At 42.2% G+C, this 18,656-nt stretch overlaps 1 pseudogene; it reads right to left on the bottom strand.

Annotated features, from left to right (window-relative positions):
* Window positions 1–16,896: 16,896 nt before the first annotated feature.
* LOC116865259 lies at window positions 16,897–17,885 on the bottom strand (annotated as a pseudogene).
* Window positions 17,886–18,656: the final 771 nt, after the last annotated feature.

The following is an 18,656-nucleotide window of genomic DNA, read 5'->3' as shown; positions in this document are numbered from 1 at the left end:
CCATTCTCTCTTTCCAAAATGCCCTCTTCTTCCAGTCCGGCAAGTTGCCACAATGCCTTCATGACCCATCACAAATAGTTCATGAAATTTTCCCAAAGCACTTTGCGCAGCCTTCCTTTTAGAGAATTTATCGGTAGCTGTTGTAATTGCAACCCCAGTGGCAGCCAGGGCCTCCAAGATTCTTAAAATCTGGGTAAAATTGGCTTTGCCTAACCATTTCCTCTCAAGTTTACAGCTTTGTGGAAGCCAAAGCCCTCCCTCATTTTACTGCAGATTCTCAGACTTAAATCATCACATCAGCTCTTTTTTCCTGGGCTTTCTGCTTCCTCATGTGTGGTCTGGGTTTTCACCTTGTTATCCAGACGGGAAATTCTGCTCCTTCACTAGTCTCCAAACAGAGTCTGCTCACGCACATAGTACTTAGGAATGCAGAAGACTTTACTGAAGAGCTGGAGGGTCACACAGCAAATCTTTTAAAGTCCCAGGGCATCACCCTGGCCCTCTTCAGTCCTCTTTGGCTACTTGGTCATGGGATGTTCCCCCCCTTTGCCCTTTCCTCCTGCAGTACCTGTCCCTGCTATTTCTCTGATGTTCCCTTACTCTCTGGGGGAACAAAGCTCTTCCAGAGCCTTTCTCATGCAGAGGAGATCCAGGGCACTTTCTGTTCTAGGCAATTCCTTCCACCTAAGAGCTTATCAAAGTGTTTTCCCAAACAGGGCAAGTCCTTTCAAAAGAGAATTCTGGAGCCAGCAGTTAGGATAATAATTTCCCCATCCCTTTACCTAACTATTGTGTTATGAGTGTTTTACCCATGGGTCTGCTTCAGGTCTTACTCAGTTCGTTTTGGCTACCCCAGCTCCCTGCAGAGGGGCCTTAGTAACATTGATTGAATAAATGAATTGATGGTTGAGGGGAATGATTGACTGAAAAAAACAGAATAAAAGAATGAAGCTGTTGATGTTAATTTGATTTGATGGTTCTCAGGGATCTTTGCTGACCAAGGTCTAAGCCCTAATTTTAGTCCCTGCATTGCCTTTAACTTGCTATGTATCCAATGGGCAGGTGTCTTTTCCTCTCTGTACCTTGGCTGTAAGATGAGAAGGTAGCTTCTATTTATTCCTTTTTGTTCCACCAACCACACTTGGTTCTAATCCCTACCTGATATCTGAAGCTTCACACTGGGGACCTGGCTGGGCTGCTGGGTAGCTTATTATTAAAATCCACCTGCTTGGCCAAGAGGTGCTTTCAAATCGTCATGGGGAGGTGGGGAAGGAAGGGGGTATTGGGACGTTTTCAGTTAGCCATAAATGTGCCTTAGATAAACCTCATTAGCTACATACTGCCACTGCACAAGAAGGGATTTCGAAGCAGAGGGCCAACCTGGAATTGTTCTAGTCTATGGTTCTTATTCAGGAATGCCAAGTTTCTCCACCTGCACATGCCTCACCTCAGCAGCCCCCCGGCCCCCACCTGCCACCAATGCCTTAGCAAGCTGGATGTTGAATGAACTGCCTTTTATCTCTCACCAGCTTTATGTATTAAATCCCATCAAGTCTTATACCCAACCCTCAAGCAGGTGTGTATATCTGTGTATGTACACATACCCACTTCCTTGACCAGTTCATTGTCTCTGAGATTTCCTGAAACTTTTTGTAGGATTCCCTTCCTTCCTTCCTTCCTTCCTTCCTTCCTTCCTTCCTTCCTCCCTCCCTCCCTCCCTCCCTCCCTTCCTCCCTCCTCCCTTCCTTCTTTCTTTCCTTCCTTCCTCTTTCTTTCTTTCTTTCTTTCTTTCTTTCTTTCTTTCTCTTCCTTCCTCCATCTTCCTTCTTTCGTTCGTTCGTTCCTTCCTTCCCTCCTTCCTTTCCTTTCCTCCCTTCCTTCCTTTACTCCCTCCCTCCTTCTCTCTCTTTCTTCTTCCCTCCCTCCCTTCCCTCTTTCTTTTCTTTTTCCCTTTCTTTTCTTTTCTTTCTCCTTCCTTCCTTCCTTCTCTCTCTCTCTTCCTTCTTTCCTTCTTTCTTCCTTTCCTTTCCTTCCCTTCCCTTCCCTTCCCCTCCCTTTTCCTTTTCCTTTTTCCTTTCCTTCTTCCTTTTAGCAGGCTCCATCCCCAGGACGCAGCCTGATGCAGGGCTTGATCTCCTAAACCTGAGATCTGACCTGAATCAGCTGCTTAACCGACTGAGCCACCCATGCCCCATCTGTAGGATTTCTGAAGGATTTGAGGGCCCCATGTCATATTCTTGGTAAAACTTCAGTAATACCTGTTTCTTCCCTGTTTGTGGTCTTAAAACTTAAGCTCTTTATCTTAAGTCCTCGGAGGCAAGAGTTTGTGAGAGCTAAATGATTGGTTTTCATTTATTCTTAGTTCATTAGTATCACTAAGCCACTCTGCCAGCAACTTATATTTTTGAGAGCTGAAATGTATCCAATGGGTTGTTTTCTATAGTGGATTTTGTTGCTGGTGTCAGTACCTCCATTTCAGTCATCTTTGCTTTTAAGGGTTCTGGGGTAACTTAAAAATAAAGGCAAAAACAGGTATAACCCACAGAATCTTACAATATTTGATTGGGGTCACCTGGGTGGCTCAGTCTGCCTTCGGCTCAAGTCATGATCACAGGGTCCTGGGATGAGTTCCACATCAGGCTCCCTGCTCAGTGGGGAGCCTTCTTCTCCCTCTGCCTGTACCCCTCCCCCTGCTTGCTCTCTCTCTCTCTCTCTCTCTCTGTCAAATAAATAAATGAAAAATTTAAAAAAAGAAAAGAAAAGAATATTTGATTGGTGCCCAGCTCCATGTGAACTAGGATGTGGTTAATAACAGTTATTCAATTATTAGCGTACATTTCTCAATGCTAAGCATTAAGCTAAATGTGATACAAAAGGTGTCTCATTTATGTAAACTTTATGAGCAGGCAGCATTGGACAGGTTGAGAAACTTTCTCAGGGAGGGTGCCTGGCTGACTCAGTCAGAAGAGCATGCAACTCTTGATCTCGGTCAGGGTTATAAGTTTGAGCCCCACATTGGGTGTAGAAATTACTTAAAAATAAGATCTTAAAAACAAAAAACAAAACCCAAAATTTCCTTAGATATCCATGGCTGGTGGGTGATGGAGCTTGGATTTTATGGCATCAGGTGTTGGTAACTGCATTACTAAGCACTACATTACTTTTTTCTCCTATCTCCCAATTTGATATTCTGAAGAAGAATTATGTAAAGAGAAAAAAAAATCTCTTCCTGTATTAGCCCCTAGAGCTTTGTCATTAACTTGGAAGTATTTGCCATGGGGTTTCTTCTGACATTGCCTTCATGAGTGTTCCATGCTCATGAAGATACTCACCATAAGTCCAGAAGAATCCAGACACCTTTGAGCATCATATGTTTGGATCCTTCCCCTTATCCACATCAGCTGATACTGATATTAACATTTTATAGACCCTAAATATCAACTGGGAGAAAGATGAAGGCAAACTATTCTAAGAGCAGAAGCACTGCTGATTATCACCAGGTGACCTGATTTCATTGGAAGAAAATGTATATGACATTTTATGAACAATAACATTGTTTCATGTTGGCACACAAAGGAGGACATTTGACTCCAACCCCAGCCACTGCAGACAGAAGTCCAGAATAGCCTCCCTATTCTGATTAAAGCCTTGAAGCATTTGTCTTAGCCTAGATTCTCCTGAAACAGAGCTTGAAATAAAGGCTTATATGTGAGGAGTTTAATTTGATATGGTTCTGCTGGGAAACAGGAGCAAAGGAAAAAGAATGAAAACAGAGCAAATACAAGGATGAGATGTTGACTACCATTAAGGGCAACTGGTTACTCAAATATGGGAGACCTTTAGAGACGCTCTGTGAAATGCATTTAAGGACCCTCTTGCTCAGGGAAGAAAGAGAGATATTTATCCGTCACTGTCTATCTCCCATTGGTCAAGAGTGGCCCTAGGGAACATTTAGGTGTCCTGTAAATGAGTGTTAAGTGAACTCCCACATTTATCCCTTGTGGCAGCTCAAAAGGTCTATGAGGCTGGAAATGAGAGGCGTGTGGCAGGCCTGAAGCCAGGCACTGTGAGGTCGCATCTGTATGGAGGTAGACACTGTGCTCGATGGCTGGATGAAGAGATGAGACAGACGCAGTCTCCCCTTCCTCTCTTTACCATTCAGGCCCCCTGATGTTCTCCTCTAGGTCCACCTGGTCAGAGTCTTCTTCTGAGTGGCTGCTGACTGCGCTCTCTGCAGTCACTTAATAATCCAAGAGAATTAGTGAAACAAGTCTCAATTCCTGTGGCTGCAGCTGGTCCCAAAGCTGTAACTGATGCTCGTCATTGTCTTCCTCTGCCATCCAGTCCAGATCTTCCTTACTCTCCGTCCACACTTCGGCTGGTCTTGGTTTCTTGCCTCATGGTGGTACTTGGGGGCAATGACCTTCATCCAAAAAGTGCTTATCATTGCCTTCGCCTTGACAGGTCATACTTACTATAATTGCCCGTTCGTCATTTCCACTGGGTTTGTTCCCAAGCTAGCTCTTAACTGAGCTTTAACAGAAAATTTCACCGTTTTGTAATAACCCTTCTAAGTAATGATGTATACAATATGATCCGTGGATCCCTGTAATCAGCACCTTCTTTGCTAAAAGTGGTGCCCTTGTTCTGAGTCAATGCTGTGTGGGCATAGGGACCTTGGAAGCTTTCAGATGGTAGTTCTAGGGTAGGCACTGAAGGCAAAATCATATCCAGGGTGGGAATAATTTCACTGCTCTTCCCAGGACTGAATAAGTTCAATTAATGAACTTGCCACCAAGAAGCTAATTGGTTTCTTTAAGGATTGATGTTATGCTGAGAGCTCAGCCTTGGTCTTTGCTCCTGGCTTTTTTTTGTTTGTTTGTTTAATGAAATGTTTTATTTTAAAATACCTAGATGTACTTGCAGTCATTAGAGGCAATATAGACCCTACATGCTCTCTACTCAGTTTCCCTGGGGGGAACTGCAGAACTAGAGCCATAACATGGGTCAACTGGCTTTTTTCCCCACCAAATTTTATTTTTTTAAAATTATTTAATTATTCTTTTTTAGCAGAATAACCTCAAACACATTTTATTTATTTTTATTATTATTGTTTTTAATTTTTAAAAATTATTTATTTATTTATTTGACAGAGAGAGAGAGAGAGAGAGAGAGAGAGAGATCATAGGCAGGCAGAGAGGGGGAGGCAGGCTCCCTGCTGAGCAGAGAGCCCTATGTGGGGCTCGATCCCAGGACCCTGAGATCATGATCTGATCTGAAGGCAGAGGCTTAACCCACTGAGCCACCCATGCGCCCCTCAAACACATTTTAGACTAGAGTTCTTTTTAAAAAATTTTTTCATCTTTCTTCTCTTCCAGTTAAAAAAAAATTCTATTAGGTGACATACAGTGTAATATTAGTTTCTGGTGTAGGATTTAGTGGTTCATCACTTACATACAACACCCAAGTGCTCATCACAAGTGTCCTCCTTAATCCCCATCACTATTTCACTTATTCCCCCACCCACCTCCCTCTGATAACCATCAGTTTGTTCTTTATAGTTAAGAGTCTGTTTTCCGTTTTGTCTCTCTCTTTTTTTCCCACTATGTTCATCATTTGTTTCTTAAATTCCACATATGAGTGAAATATGGTATTTGTCTTTGTCTGACTTATTTCACTTAGTGTAATACTCTCTAGCTCCATCTGTGAGAAGTATACTCTTTAACCCCATCCCTTAGATCCCCCATCCCTCCACCCACCTCCCTTCTGGTAACCATCAGTTTGTTCTCTATTGTTATGAATCTGTTTCTTTTTCTCTCTTTTTTTCCCCTTTGCTTGTTTTTTTTTTTTCTTCTTTCCTTAAATTCCATATATGAGTGAGATCATATGGTGTTTTTCTTTCTCTGACTGATTTATTCTGCTTGGCATTATGCTCTCTAGCCCCATCCATGTCATTGCAAATGGCAAGATTTCATTCTTTTTTATGGTTGAATAATATTCCATTTTATACTTATACCACATCTTCTTAATCCATTCATCAATCAGTGGACACTTGGGGTGCCTCCATAATTTGGCTATTGTAAATAATGCTGCAATAAACATAGGGTTGCATGTGTCACTTTGAATTAGTGTTTTTGTATTTTGGGGGCAAATACCCAGTAGTGCAATTACTGGGTGGTAGGGTAATTCTATTTAACTTTTTGAGGAAACTCTGTACTGTTTTCCACAGTGGCTATTCCAGTTTGCATTCCCACCAACAGTGCAAGACGGGTCCTTTTTCTCCACATCCTTGTCAACACCTGTTGTTTCTTGAGTTTTTGATTTTAGCCATTCTGACAGGCATGAGGTGATATCTCATTGTGATTTTGATTTGCATTTTCCTGATGGTAAGAGATGATGATCTTTTCGTATGTCTGTTGGCCATCTTATGTCTTATTTGGAGAAATGTCTATTTATGTCTATTGCCCATTTTTAAATTCGAGTATTTGCTTTTTGATGTTGAGTTATATCAATTCTTTATATATCTTGGATACTAACCCTTTATCGGATATGTCATTTACAAATATCTTCTCCCATTCCCAACCTCCCATATCAACCTCCCAAGGTAGGTTGCCTTTTAGTGTTGTGGATTGTTTACTTTGCTATACAGATACTTAAAAATTTTTTTTTTTCTATTTATTCGAGAGAGAGAGAGAGAGAGCAAGAGAGAGAGCAGCAGGCAGATGGAGAGGGAAAAGCAGGCTCCCTACTGAGGAAGGAGCCTGACATGAGGCTTAGTTCCAGGACCCTGGGAATCATGACCTGAGCCTAAGGGAGACGCTTAACTGCCTGAGCCATCAGGCAGAGCTGTGCAGATGCTTTTTATTTTGATGTAGTCCCAATAGTTTATTTTTGCTTTTCTATCTCTTGTCTCAAGGAGACAATATCTAGAAAAATGTTGCTATAGCCGATGTCAGAGAAATTACTGCTTGTGCTCTTTTCAAGGATTTTTTATGGTTTCAGATCTCACATTTAGGTCTTAATCCATTTTGAGTTCATTTTTGTGTATGGTGAAAGAAAGTGGTCTAGTTTCATTCTTTTGCATGTGGCTGTCCAGTTTTCCCAACATCATTTGTTGAAGAGACTCTTTTTCCCCATAGTATATTCATTCCTCTTTTGTTGAAGTTTAATTAACCATATAATTGTGGGTTTATTTCTGGGTTTTCTGTTCTATTCCATTGATCTATGTATCTATTTTTATGCCAGTTCCATACTGTTTTAATTAGTATTGCTTTGTAATATAACTTGAACTCTGGAATTGTGATGCCTCCAAGTTTTGTTTTTCTTTCTGAAGATTGCTTTGGCTATTTGAGGTCTTTGTGGTTCCATAAAAATTTTAATATTGTTTGTTCTGGGTCTGTGCAAAATGCTATTGGTGTTTTGATAGGGATTGCGTTGAATCAATAGATTGCTTTGAGGTAGTATAGACATTTTAACAATACTTGTTCTTTCCCTCCATGAGCATGGAATGTCTTTCCATTTCTTTGTGTCATCTTGAATTTATTTCCTCAGTGTCTTATAATTTTCAGAGTACAGGTCTTTCACCTCTTTACTTAAGCTTATTCCTAGATGTTTTATTGTTTTAAATTGTAAATTGGATTGTTTCCTTAATTTCCCTTTCTTCTCCTTCATTATTTATGTATAGGAATGCAACAGATATCTATACATTGATTTTGTATCCTGTGACTTGACTGAACTCATTTATTAGTTCTAATAGTTTTTCAGTGAAATCTTCAGGGTTTTCCATATAGTGTCATGTCTGGTTTTTGTTACTGACTTTTTAGATATTTAGCAAAAGCAATAAATGGATCAGCTTTAGCAAGAGGGAGCCTATACTATTGATCCCATGCTCCATCTTTGCCATTACAGCCACTCAACAAATGGGCCCATTGTGCTAGCACTGGGGTAGTTGAGGAGAGAGACTGACTGACAGCCATAGGCAGGATCATCCTCTCTTTGGTTTTTGAGCACCTTCTCTATGGTGGATGCTCACTTGTGAACATTAACTTCAGATACAGAGACATGTATACTGACTCCCACCGGTCGATCCAAAGACTCCTACAGGTCTATCCCAAAACACCATCTCTTTGCCCAGATTTCCTTAGTCCAATCTTTCATGTCTCTTACCACCCACTTCAAGTCATTTACCAGGGCTCAGGAAAAATCTAGAACTGTACCTCAAGCCTCACAAAATGATGAATCAAGAATATTGATTGTAGCTCTGTTCACTGGGAGGATTTTCCCTTAACCTTTACAGGTTAACTAACATTTACAGTCATCCCTGAGTCATGAAACAGCTGCCCATTTTTGACTAGTATCAACAAATTGCACCAAGCCATCTCTGAATTAGGTTTGAGTTTCTACCTTCTCTGTCAATATGTTATGTGGGCTGATCCCCCTCCCCACAAAGTCATAGGTATGAGGTGAGGAAGAGGTGTTAGTGCAGTGCAAGTAAGTGACACGGGAGGCTGGGCCTATTGTAACTGTGCTTTCTAGACCTGTTTGGGCCCAATACCAAATGTGCCATTTCCAATCTATAGTAGGATTGCTGCTGCAGTTCTTATGGTTTGGTGGATCTGATAATCTTCATAATGGGCAGCTCCAGTTGTACAGTAACTTGGTGTATTAATTTCCTGTGGCTGCTGTAATGAATTACCACAAACATGGTGGCTTAAAACCTTGGAAATTTATTGTCTCATAGTTCTGGAGGTCAGAAGTTCAAAATCAGTTTCATTGGGCTGACCTCAAGGTCTCAGAGGGCTGTGCTCCCTCTAGAAGCTCATGGGGAGAATCTCTTCCTTGCTTCTTCCAGCTTCTGTGCCTGTTAGCATTTCTTGACTTGTGGATGCATTGTTTCAGTCTCTGCCTCCATGGTCATATGCCTTCTTTCCTTCTCTCTGCGTGTTAAATTTCCTTCTGCTTCTCTCATAAGGATACATGTGATTGCATTTAGAACCCACTTTATTTCATTTTATTTTTTAGAGCCCACTTTAATCTAGAATAATCTCCCCCATCTCGAGATATGTAACTGAATCATGTCTACAAACTCCATTTTGCCATGTAAGGTAGCATTCACAGTTTCCAGGGATTAGTACATAGGTATCTTTTGGGAGTTCACCATTCAGCCTACCCAATGTGGTATCCCATGGTCAAGAAATTACTCTCTAAAGGACCTTGTAACATGCCAAGATCTATTTTTAAATGATGAGTGGTTCTCTGCCACAGAAGGCATGGTCTTACTCCAGAACTCTAAGCCTGCAACTCTCCTTTTTTAAAAAGTTTAATTTATTTATTTGAGAGAGAGAGAGAGAGAGAGAGAGCATGCACACACAAACAGGGGCAGAGGGAGAAGGAGAAGGAGAAGCAGTCTCCCTGCTGAGCAGAAAGCCTGATGTGGGGCTCAATCCCAGGACCCCAGAGACTGTGACCTGAGCCAAAGGCAGAGGCTTTAACTGACTGGGTCACTCAGGTGTCCATGCAACTCTCCTTATAGAGGTTTCCTGAGATGCTACACAGTTTCCTTATGCCCCACAGATCTGGGTCATATTCCTGAGTATCAGGGTGACTTACACTACAGACTGAATCTGTTGTAGAACCCTCTTGCTCTGAGCACCAAACAGAACTGGCAGCCTTCCAGGTCATCAGATAAATGGGCCAGAATAGCATTTGTAGTCTAAGATATGCTGCCTCCAAAATCTACCAGGTACTATGGCTCTTTCTCAGTGTTAGGAATGCTAGTGCAAAGACTTGTCCTTTACCTTAAATAGGATGTTCTGCATACCCTGGGCCCTTGAACCACAAAAAAACTTCTCTAACATGGCAAGCCCCTGAATATTCATGGGGTTTATCTCCCAAAGTCTGGAACACTCATGTCCTTTGGGGGCATGTAAGGTATGTCACCGCCTACCAGGACTGCTGGCATGATGTCATCATTCTAGTGGACCACTGTTGGGTGTTTTCTGGAATGAGAAGATGATCAAGGGGTCTACGGACCTCTCTGTGACAGAGAAAGAGGGTTGACATAGATTGGGGCAAGATAGTGAATGTGGACTTGTATCCTTTTCAGATAAAGGTACACTTTTTTTTTTTAAGGATAATGTGTGTGTGTGTGTGTGTGTGTGTGTGTGTGTGTGTGTGTTTTAAAGATTTTATTTATTTATTTGACAGAGATCACAAGTAGGCAGAGAGGCAGGCAGAGAGAGAGAGAGGGAAGCAGGCTCCCTGCTGAGTAGAGAGCCCTGGGCTCAATCCCAGGACCTGAGATCATGACCTGAGCTGAAGACAGAGGCTTAACCCACCCACTGAGCCACCCAGGCGCCCCAAAGGTAAACTTTTTAAAAATTTGTTTGTTTAACTGTGTATGTATGCATGTGTATGTAAGTAAGCTCTACATCCAATGTGGGGCTCAAACTCATGACCCTGAGAACAAGAGTCACATGTTCTTCCAACTGAGCCAGCCAGGTGCCCCAGGTAAGCTGCCTTTGATCCTCTTTAGCAGTGGGAAAGAACATGTTTGTCAGATTAATAGTCCCTTTCAAGTGCCAGAGGATGTATTACAATTAGAATACCACATTCAACATGGCAGCTACAATTAAGGTTACGAGTCGGTTGGGTTTATGATAGTCCACCATCGTCTATCAGGGACTGTTTACTTTTTGCAAAGGCCAGAGAGGTAACCTGAATGGGGATATAATGGGATGAACACTCTTGCCTCCTTGAAATCTTTTATGATGGTACTAATCTCTGCAATTCCTTCTGGATGCAGTGTTGCTTCTCATTTACCCTCTTGGTTGGAAACAGCTGTAGGCTGGCTGGGTAGTATCACAGACTTCCAGTTGGCCCTTTCTACTACAAAGTTCAGGAAATTAAGGCAAAGATTCTGATAACTGCTAAATACACCTCTACCAATTTGTATTCTCAAAAATTGCGGGATTAACTACAGGATGGGTCTATGAATGTGTTTCACCATTGAGCCATGGGCTTGGGCTAGAAGTCCTTTTATTACTTGGCATCCATATTCCTCACTCTAACCGGACACCCCCAGTGATATTTTGAGGCCCCTGGTATGATCAATGACAGTGATGTATGTAATAGTAGAAACATTTACCTAGCTCTGACTCCGCTCACACTCTATATCCAACAGTCTTGAGAGGTTTTTTCTCCCCAACACAATCTCATATTCAATCCATCCCCCTAAGTCTGATACCTTCAAGATCCATTTCCGGACATATTCCCCTGCTTCCTTCCAGCATACATCTGCCAAGGCCTACAATATGTTTCATATAGAAGTCATGTGTTCACCAGGACAGAGACCCTTGTTTTCCAGCCCAGGCCAATACCTGACTCTGGCTCTTAGCCTGGAAGCCACTGGGGCAATTGGTCAGGTATTGAGGAGGACAGGTGTCACCTTATCAAGTACTTGCCTTAGGTCAGGCTTTTGTAGCATCTGCAGACAAGGAGAGACTGCTTTCCTCCAGCAAGAGGGAATGGGATGCTTCTGCTGGAACAGAGAATCTGGAGTTTCAAGTTCTAAGGTTTCTCTGCTAATACATCCCTATCTCAGGCATTAGGACTCTTCTTTTGCTAGTGGGACTCTGGCATTGGCACAGGAGATGACAGAGGTTGTGCACACAGCCTCCTTTGCATCTCTGCCACCAGTACTGAGAAGGGCCCTCAACAAATAAAACATGGAGCCTCGTTTTTAAGATTGTTCCTTTTAAGTTTCCGATTATAAACATACTACATGTTCATTGTACAAAATTTATAAAGTACAGAAAAGTATAAAGATGTGGAAAAAATTGTCACCTATAATTATACTACCCAGAGGCAATTGGCACCTTTACTTCCAATCTTTTTTTTTTTCTTTTTTTCTTTTTTCTTTCTTTTTTTTTTAATGCCTATTTTAACCTAGCTGAGGTCAGGCTATAAATGCAATTTTATCTCTTCATGTAAAATATTCACTTAGTATGAGAAAAATTGCCCATGCTATTAACATCCTAAGTTTTAGAAGCTGAATTTTCATAAGTAGGTAGAGCCAAATTTATTTAACTGTTCTGTTACTGGGCATTTAAGTTGTTGCCAAATTTTGCTGTAAGGACAGGAGTGAGGGTTTTAAAGGTAGATGTACTTGAGTTCCAGTCTTGGTTTTGCTTACTAGTTGTGTAGCCCTGGGTAAATTACTTAATTTCAAATTCGTCTTCTAAACATGGGGTTGACAGTTCCTATCTCCTAAGGTTTTTGTGAGGATTAAGTGATAAATTTAAACACCAAAAGCAGCTCCTGCCACATAGCAGGTGTTCAATAAATGATACTGGGATGGGACATCTTTCTGCAGAAAACTTGGTCCCCATTTTGGATGATTTCATTGAATTCTGAATTTTTTCACCCCCACCCCCCCAAATTGCCCTCTGCCTTGTAGCATAATAATTAAGAAGAAAGACCTGGAAATCAGGCTGCAGGAGTTTTATATCTTGGCTTTACCAGTCACTAGCTGTTGAACTTCGGGCAAATGATTTTACTTTTCTGGGGCTCAGCTTCTTTGTTTATAAAATGAGGAAAATGATACCATGTGTCTCATAGTATTATTTTGAGAACTGAATTGCTGTGTAGAAAATACTTAGAACTGCCTGGTACTTGATAAGCACTTTGTAACTGTGATTATCATCGTAATCCTCATTTTTTAAAAATGATTTTTTTATGTATTTGTCAGAGATAGAGAGAGAGAGGGAAAGGGCACAGGTAGATTGAGAAGCAGGCTCTTTGCTGAGCAAGGAGCCTGACCCGGGACTTGATTCCAGGGATCTGGGATCATGCATGACCTGAGCCGAAGGCAGATGCTTAATTGGCTGAGCCACCCAGGCGCCCCCATTATGATCCTCATTTATTGGCCAACGTTGTTATTCAGAATTTCTCATGGGCTGACTTTTCCTTCAGAATTCCCACTCTGTTGCTCAGTTCCTTAACACCCTACTTCCTCTTCTATCTTCTCCCTGGCCTAAAATCTAATTCTTATTTTATGTTATCTCTGTTTAGTTTTTTTTCCTTCCAAACCATACCTGAGGGGCTCCAAGTTTCTGGGGAATGTAATAATAGAAACATTCACCTAGCTCTGACTTTGTGCCAGGCACTGAGCTAAATGCTTTTATGTGGATTAACTCATTTCATTCTCACAACCGTCTCACGAGGTAGCTATAAATGTTATGCCCAGTTTCTAGACGGAGGACATGGCAGTTTTGGAAAAATGTAACAGCTTACCTAATCTCCTACCCTAGGAACTGGTGGAGTTAGGAATTGAACCCAGGTTTGTGGGATTCCATAGCCTGTGCTCTAACCATTGGGAGATGATAACTACAGGGAGATGGCTAAGATTGTACACTCTAGTGTCAGACTGTCTGTGTTCAAATTCTGGATTAGTTGCTCTCACTTACTACTGTCATGCCTACTACCTAAGTCGCCCCGAAAGGAATTGCTATTCTATTTGAGACAGAAGCAAATGCGGTCCAGTTGTATTTTTAGATAGTGTTTTCTCCAAAACCCACTGTAGAACCTGCCACAGAACAGAAGCCTTATAAACACTTGCTCAAACAAATACATTCAATACACTGTTATAGGCACAGTGTGGGTTACGAGGTGATAGATGTGTTGTTTTTGCCCTCAAGGAACTTACAGATTAGGAGAAACTAGTCAGGCTCTTAAATCATCATAATATCAGGAAGAATGTGCTAATGTTTGCATGTAAAAAAAAAAAAATTGTCTGGGGGCGCCTGGTGGCTCAGTCAGTTAAGCACCTAACTCTTGGTTTCAGCTCAGGTCATGATCTCGGGGCTGTGAGATTGAATCCTGCACTGGCCTCTGTGCTGGACATGGAGCCTGCTTGAAATTTTCTCTCCTTCTCCCCTATTCCCCACACTCCCATGTGTGCTCTCTCTCTCAAACAAAACAAAACAAAACAAAACCTATCTGTAAAAACAAAGAAGAGGGAGAGGGTAATTCATTTTGGAATATCCACTAAGGTTTCCTGGAGAAGTTACTGTTTGAGATGGTACTGAAAGAAAAGTAATCTTTTTTAGGAGGAGGGTGGAGAGGAGTGTCATTCTAGGCAGAAAGCAGGAAAAATGCATAGAGGAAGGAGGGTTTCAGGTATGTTCAAGGAATGGCGAGTGACAGGAGGTTGTGTGAGCGTAGGTTGTATGGGGTAGGAGAAGGAGTTGAGGAAGGGTGAGGTGATGTCCAGCCTTAGTCTGCTGCAGTAGACCTTGTGGATTGTGCAGCACTCACTCATCTACTTCAGTAACAACTCCTGATTTTCACATCACAGGGATCTACTCTACCTTATTTTCAGTCCATGTTGGTTGGGTAGGACAGGCCCCATCCATACACATAGTGTAGACCCAGAGCAACCGATGAATAGCACGACACTGCTAAAAGTGACATATGTCCACAGAAGACTAATCAGAGCCCCCAAAGCTCAATTTTCCTACACCTTCTACTTTTGATATGGGAGAAATGAACTCCCTTTTTCCCCAGAACTGGATCTAGGAGTGTGCAGGCTGGAGCAACAGCAACCATTTTGCGCTGTGAATGGATAGCATGACCAAGAAAGAGATTACAAATTAAAAAAAAAAAAAAAAAAAGGGAAAGCAAAGCTGAGCGATGGAGAGAGAGAAACTAGTTCTGGAAAAACCAGTACATCTTCTTAACTTCTCCAGTATGTAAGGCAGTAAGTACACCCTCCCCCTCCTCTGCATTAAGCTTTCTCAAGCCACTTCAAGTTCATTTTCTGTCACTTGCCACCAACAGAGCTTTGACATAGTCATGCTAGGCATTTTTATTTTATCCTGTAGGTGATGGGGTCAATGAAAGTCTTCCTGCCCATGGGCTGGTCACATGAACTTGTCTGTGTTTTGTCAAGCTTGCTCTGGTATCTGGTGGGGAGACAAATACTCTGAAGACAGATGGACATAGATTCAAACGCCACTGTGTAATTTATTGTCACTGTGATCTCAAGAAGAGTACAGGGTTCTACCAGAGAAACAGAACCTTTAGGAAAATATATGTGCATATATGGGGTGGGGGGCAGGGAGGGGAGGAGAAGGGAAGGGAGGGAGAGATTGATTTATTGCAAAGAACTGCCTTTTGGGATTATGGGTGCCATCAAGTCTGGAATCCTAGGACAGGCCAGAAGGCTGGAAATTCTCAAGTAGGAGCCCAAGCAGCAGGCCAGAGGTAGATTTCTTCCTCTTCCAGGAAACCTCAGTTTTGCTCTTAAGCCATTTTTTACTGACTGGATGAGTCCTATCCAGATTTTGAGGATAGTCTCCATTATCTAAAAGTCAACTGATCATAAGTATTAACCACATCTACAAAATAACCTGACAGCAACACTTAGAATTGATTTCATGTTTTAATTAAATAACTAGGTACTGTAGTGTAGCCAAATTGGCAACCATCACAGGAATTTACTTAATTTCCGTGTTTTCTCCACTATAAATTGAGATACTGATCCTTACTTACCTTATACATGGAAATGTACATAAAGTAAAAGCATAGTGCTTGATGTAGCAGCGGCTCGGTTTTTGTTTGTTTTAATTCATAAGGCTTTATTCTGAATCAGGCCCCGTTCTAAGAAAGTTCTTGGATATGATCAATGTCATCAGGTGGCTTATTGGGAATTCCGGTTTCACCGCTTTTAAAAATTTGACATAACCGAGGAAAGATGAACATATGCAGACCTCCTGTTCTACCAATTCCGCTTCTAGGTATGTACCTTAAAAACCCTCACATACATGAACCAGGACATGTGTACAAGGATGTTCACAGCAGGGGGGTGCCTGGGTGGTGCCCAGGTTAAGTGTCTGCCTTTGGCTCCCTGAGTTGGGCTCCCTGCTTAGCAAGGAGTCTTGTTTTCCATCTCCCTCTGCCCCTCCCCCCAACGCATGACCTGTCTCTCTCTCTCTCTCTCTCTGTATATCTCGTACTCTCTCTCCAATAACTAAAATCTTAAGAATGTTCATAGCAGTAAATAAGTCAGTTTGATGTATAAACTGGGGTATAGTTACCCATAGAATTATATGCAGTAGGGAAAAAGGAATGAACTAAAAAAAAATGTGGCCTAATCTTTTTTTTTCATTTATTTTTATTTTTTATCTTTAAAGATTTTATTTATTTATTTGACAGAGAGAGACAGAGCACAAGCATGGGGAGCAGCAGAGAAAGAGCCCTGCATAAAGCTCCGCTGAGCAGGGAGCTTTATGTAGGGCTTGATCTCAGGACCCTGGGATAATGACCTGAGTTGAAGGCAGACACTTAACCAACTGAGCCATCCAGGGGCCCCTTTTTTTAAAAAAAAATGTTATTTAGTAATTTGAGAGAGAGAGAGAAAGAGCATGGTGGGGCAGACAGAGAGGGATAAGCAGACTTACCGTTGAGTGGGGAGCCTGACCTGGGGCTCCATCCTGGACCTGGAGATCATGACCTGAGCTTAAGTCAGAGGCTTAACCAACTGAGCCACCCAGGCGCCCCTGGACTAATCTTAGTAACAATATTGAGCGGGAGAAGAAGGAAGTCTCAGAAGGTTACATTTATCATGAAGCTTTTTATGAAGTTCAAAACAGCAAAACAATATGTTGATTGGGCATAATAGGTATATGACAATGATATATTTTTTAAAGATTTTATTTGTTTATTTGACAAACAGAGATCACAAGTAGGCAGAGAGGCAGACAGAGAGGGAGGGGGAAGCAGACTCCCTGCTGAGCAGAGAGCCCGATGTGGGGCTGTATCACAGGACCCTGAGATCACGACCCGAGCCAAAGGCAGAGGCCTAACACACTGAGCCACCCAGGCGCCCCGACAATGCTATTTTTCAAAAGAGAAAAAGCGGATTATATTCTTTAGGTCTTTGAATGAATCTGCACATGTCTCTGAAGTAAGTATTCCAGCCATGGGAAACTGAGGCATAGAGAGGTGGTCACACACCGAAGCACAAGGCTGGTCTCCAGAACGTGAACCTTTGTCTGAGTTGAGGTTACCAGCCTGGGTAGGCCACAGGGAGTTTGTCATCTCTCCATCTGGTCAGAAAGCCACCCACCACTCTGCTCTAGGGCCCAACCACCTAGATCCAGGCAGGCTCGGAGGCGGTGCTGTCTGGGGCCTGGCACATCCCCCTGCAGCCAGCACAGGGCAGGGAAATACTGCTGGAGCAGCGACAGCTACAGGGTATCCCTGTAGGTCTTCTTCCTCCACGATCTGGAGGGCCACAGTGAGCCTACAACCCTGAACAGACCCAATCTGGTGGCTGAAGTGGGCAGCTGTGTCAAGAAGTGCGACAGCCATGTAGGCCGCTCCCTGGGGCCCCAAGTCTTCCTCGAGGGACTCCTCCAGGCCATCCAGCAGCAGGAGGATGGGCGCTGGGCCCAGGGCCTCATGGGCAGAGAGAGCACAGAAGTTGGAGGAGGTCGTGGGTTAAGAGTGGGTGCAAAGTGGATCTGCTGTAGCCCCAGGGGGTGGAGCGCTTAGAGCGGCTCAGTTTACGGGAGTATTGAGACAGACTTGGCAATAGTTTAGAAGGGCAGGATTCTGTTGGGATAAGAATGTATTTTTCCAACCTGGATGCTTTTTAAGTAAAGTAATATATGTACTTGGGAAAAAAGTTAAACCAATTCAAATTGGTAGTCACTGAAAAATTAGTTTCCCTCCTACTCCAGAAGTTTAGGCCTTTTACTCAGAAGTGATCAATGTTGACAGTTTCCTAATGGCTTTCCTGGATTTTGTTTTATATGTGTAGATACACACGCATGTGCGTGTACACACACACACATACCTTTTTTCACATCCAGTTTCCCCATGACCTCCGCGCCCCTCCAAAAATCTTGCTGTTTTAATTTAAACAGTATACTTTGGAGAAAGTTCCATTTCTTCACATACAAATGTACTTATTCTATGTTATTTTTATGTTTTCTAAATCGGCCTCATGCCCAGCATGGAGTCCAATGCAGGGCTTGAAATCACAACCCTGAGATCAAGACCTGAGCTGAGATTATATAAGAGTTGAATGCTTAAACTATTGAGCCACCCAGGCGCCCCCAAATGTACTTAAAAAAAAAAAAATGGCTACAAAATGTTCCAGAGTGTGGTTAAACAATTATTTATTTAAAAAGTCCCTGACTGATTGATGGTCATTTAGATTCCTAACATTTTTTGTTGTTATAGATAACACAAGAATAAACATCTTTGTACGTATATATCTTTGTGTAATATACAAGAACATCTGTAAGGTAAATTTTTAGAACCAGAAGTGCTGCATTAAAGTGTTTGCACATTTGGAATGTCAATAAATGGTACTAACTAGTCCTTCAAAAAAATCACATTAGTTTATTTCCCTCCAACAGTATACGAGGTGCTTGCTTCCCTACCCTCTTATCAACATGTCCATCCTGGATTTAAACCCACCTTTTTTCTTTTATTAAAGTACCAAAATACCTATTTAAAAGAACGGCATCGTAACAATCCCTTCTCGGGGCAAGAGCTGCAGTTTTGTTTGGGTTTTAGCTTTCTGAGAGCAGAGCTCAGCCTTCTGCCCTGTGCTGTGTTCACCACTCTGAACGGTTGGGGCAGGT

This window comes from Lontra canadensis, unplaced genomic scaffold, assembly GCF_010015895.1.
Source record: "Lontra canadensis isolate GAN:19392208 unplaced genomic scaffold, GSC_riverotter_1.0 scaffold7, whole genome shotgun sequence".
Classification (NCBI taxonomy): domain Eukaryota; kingdom Metazoa; phylum Chordata; class Mammalia; order Carnivora; family Mustelidae; genus Lontra; species Lontra canadensis.
This window is presented reverse-complemented; position numbering and strand designations above follow the sequence as displayed.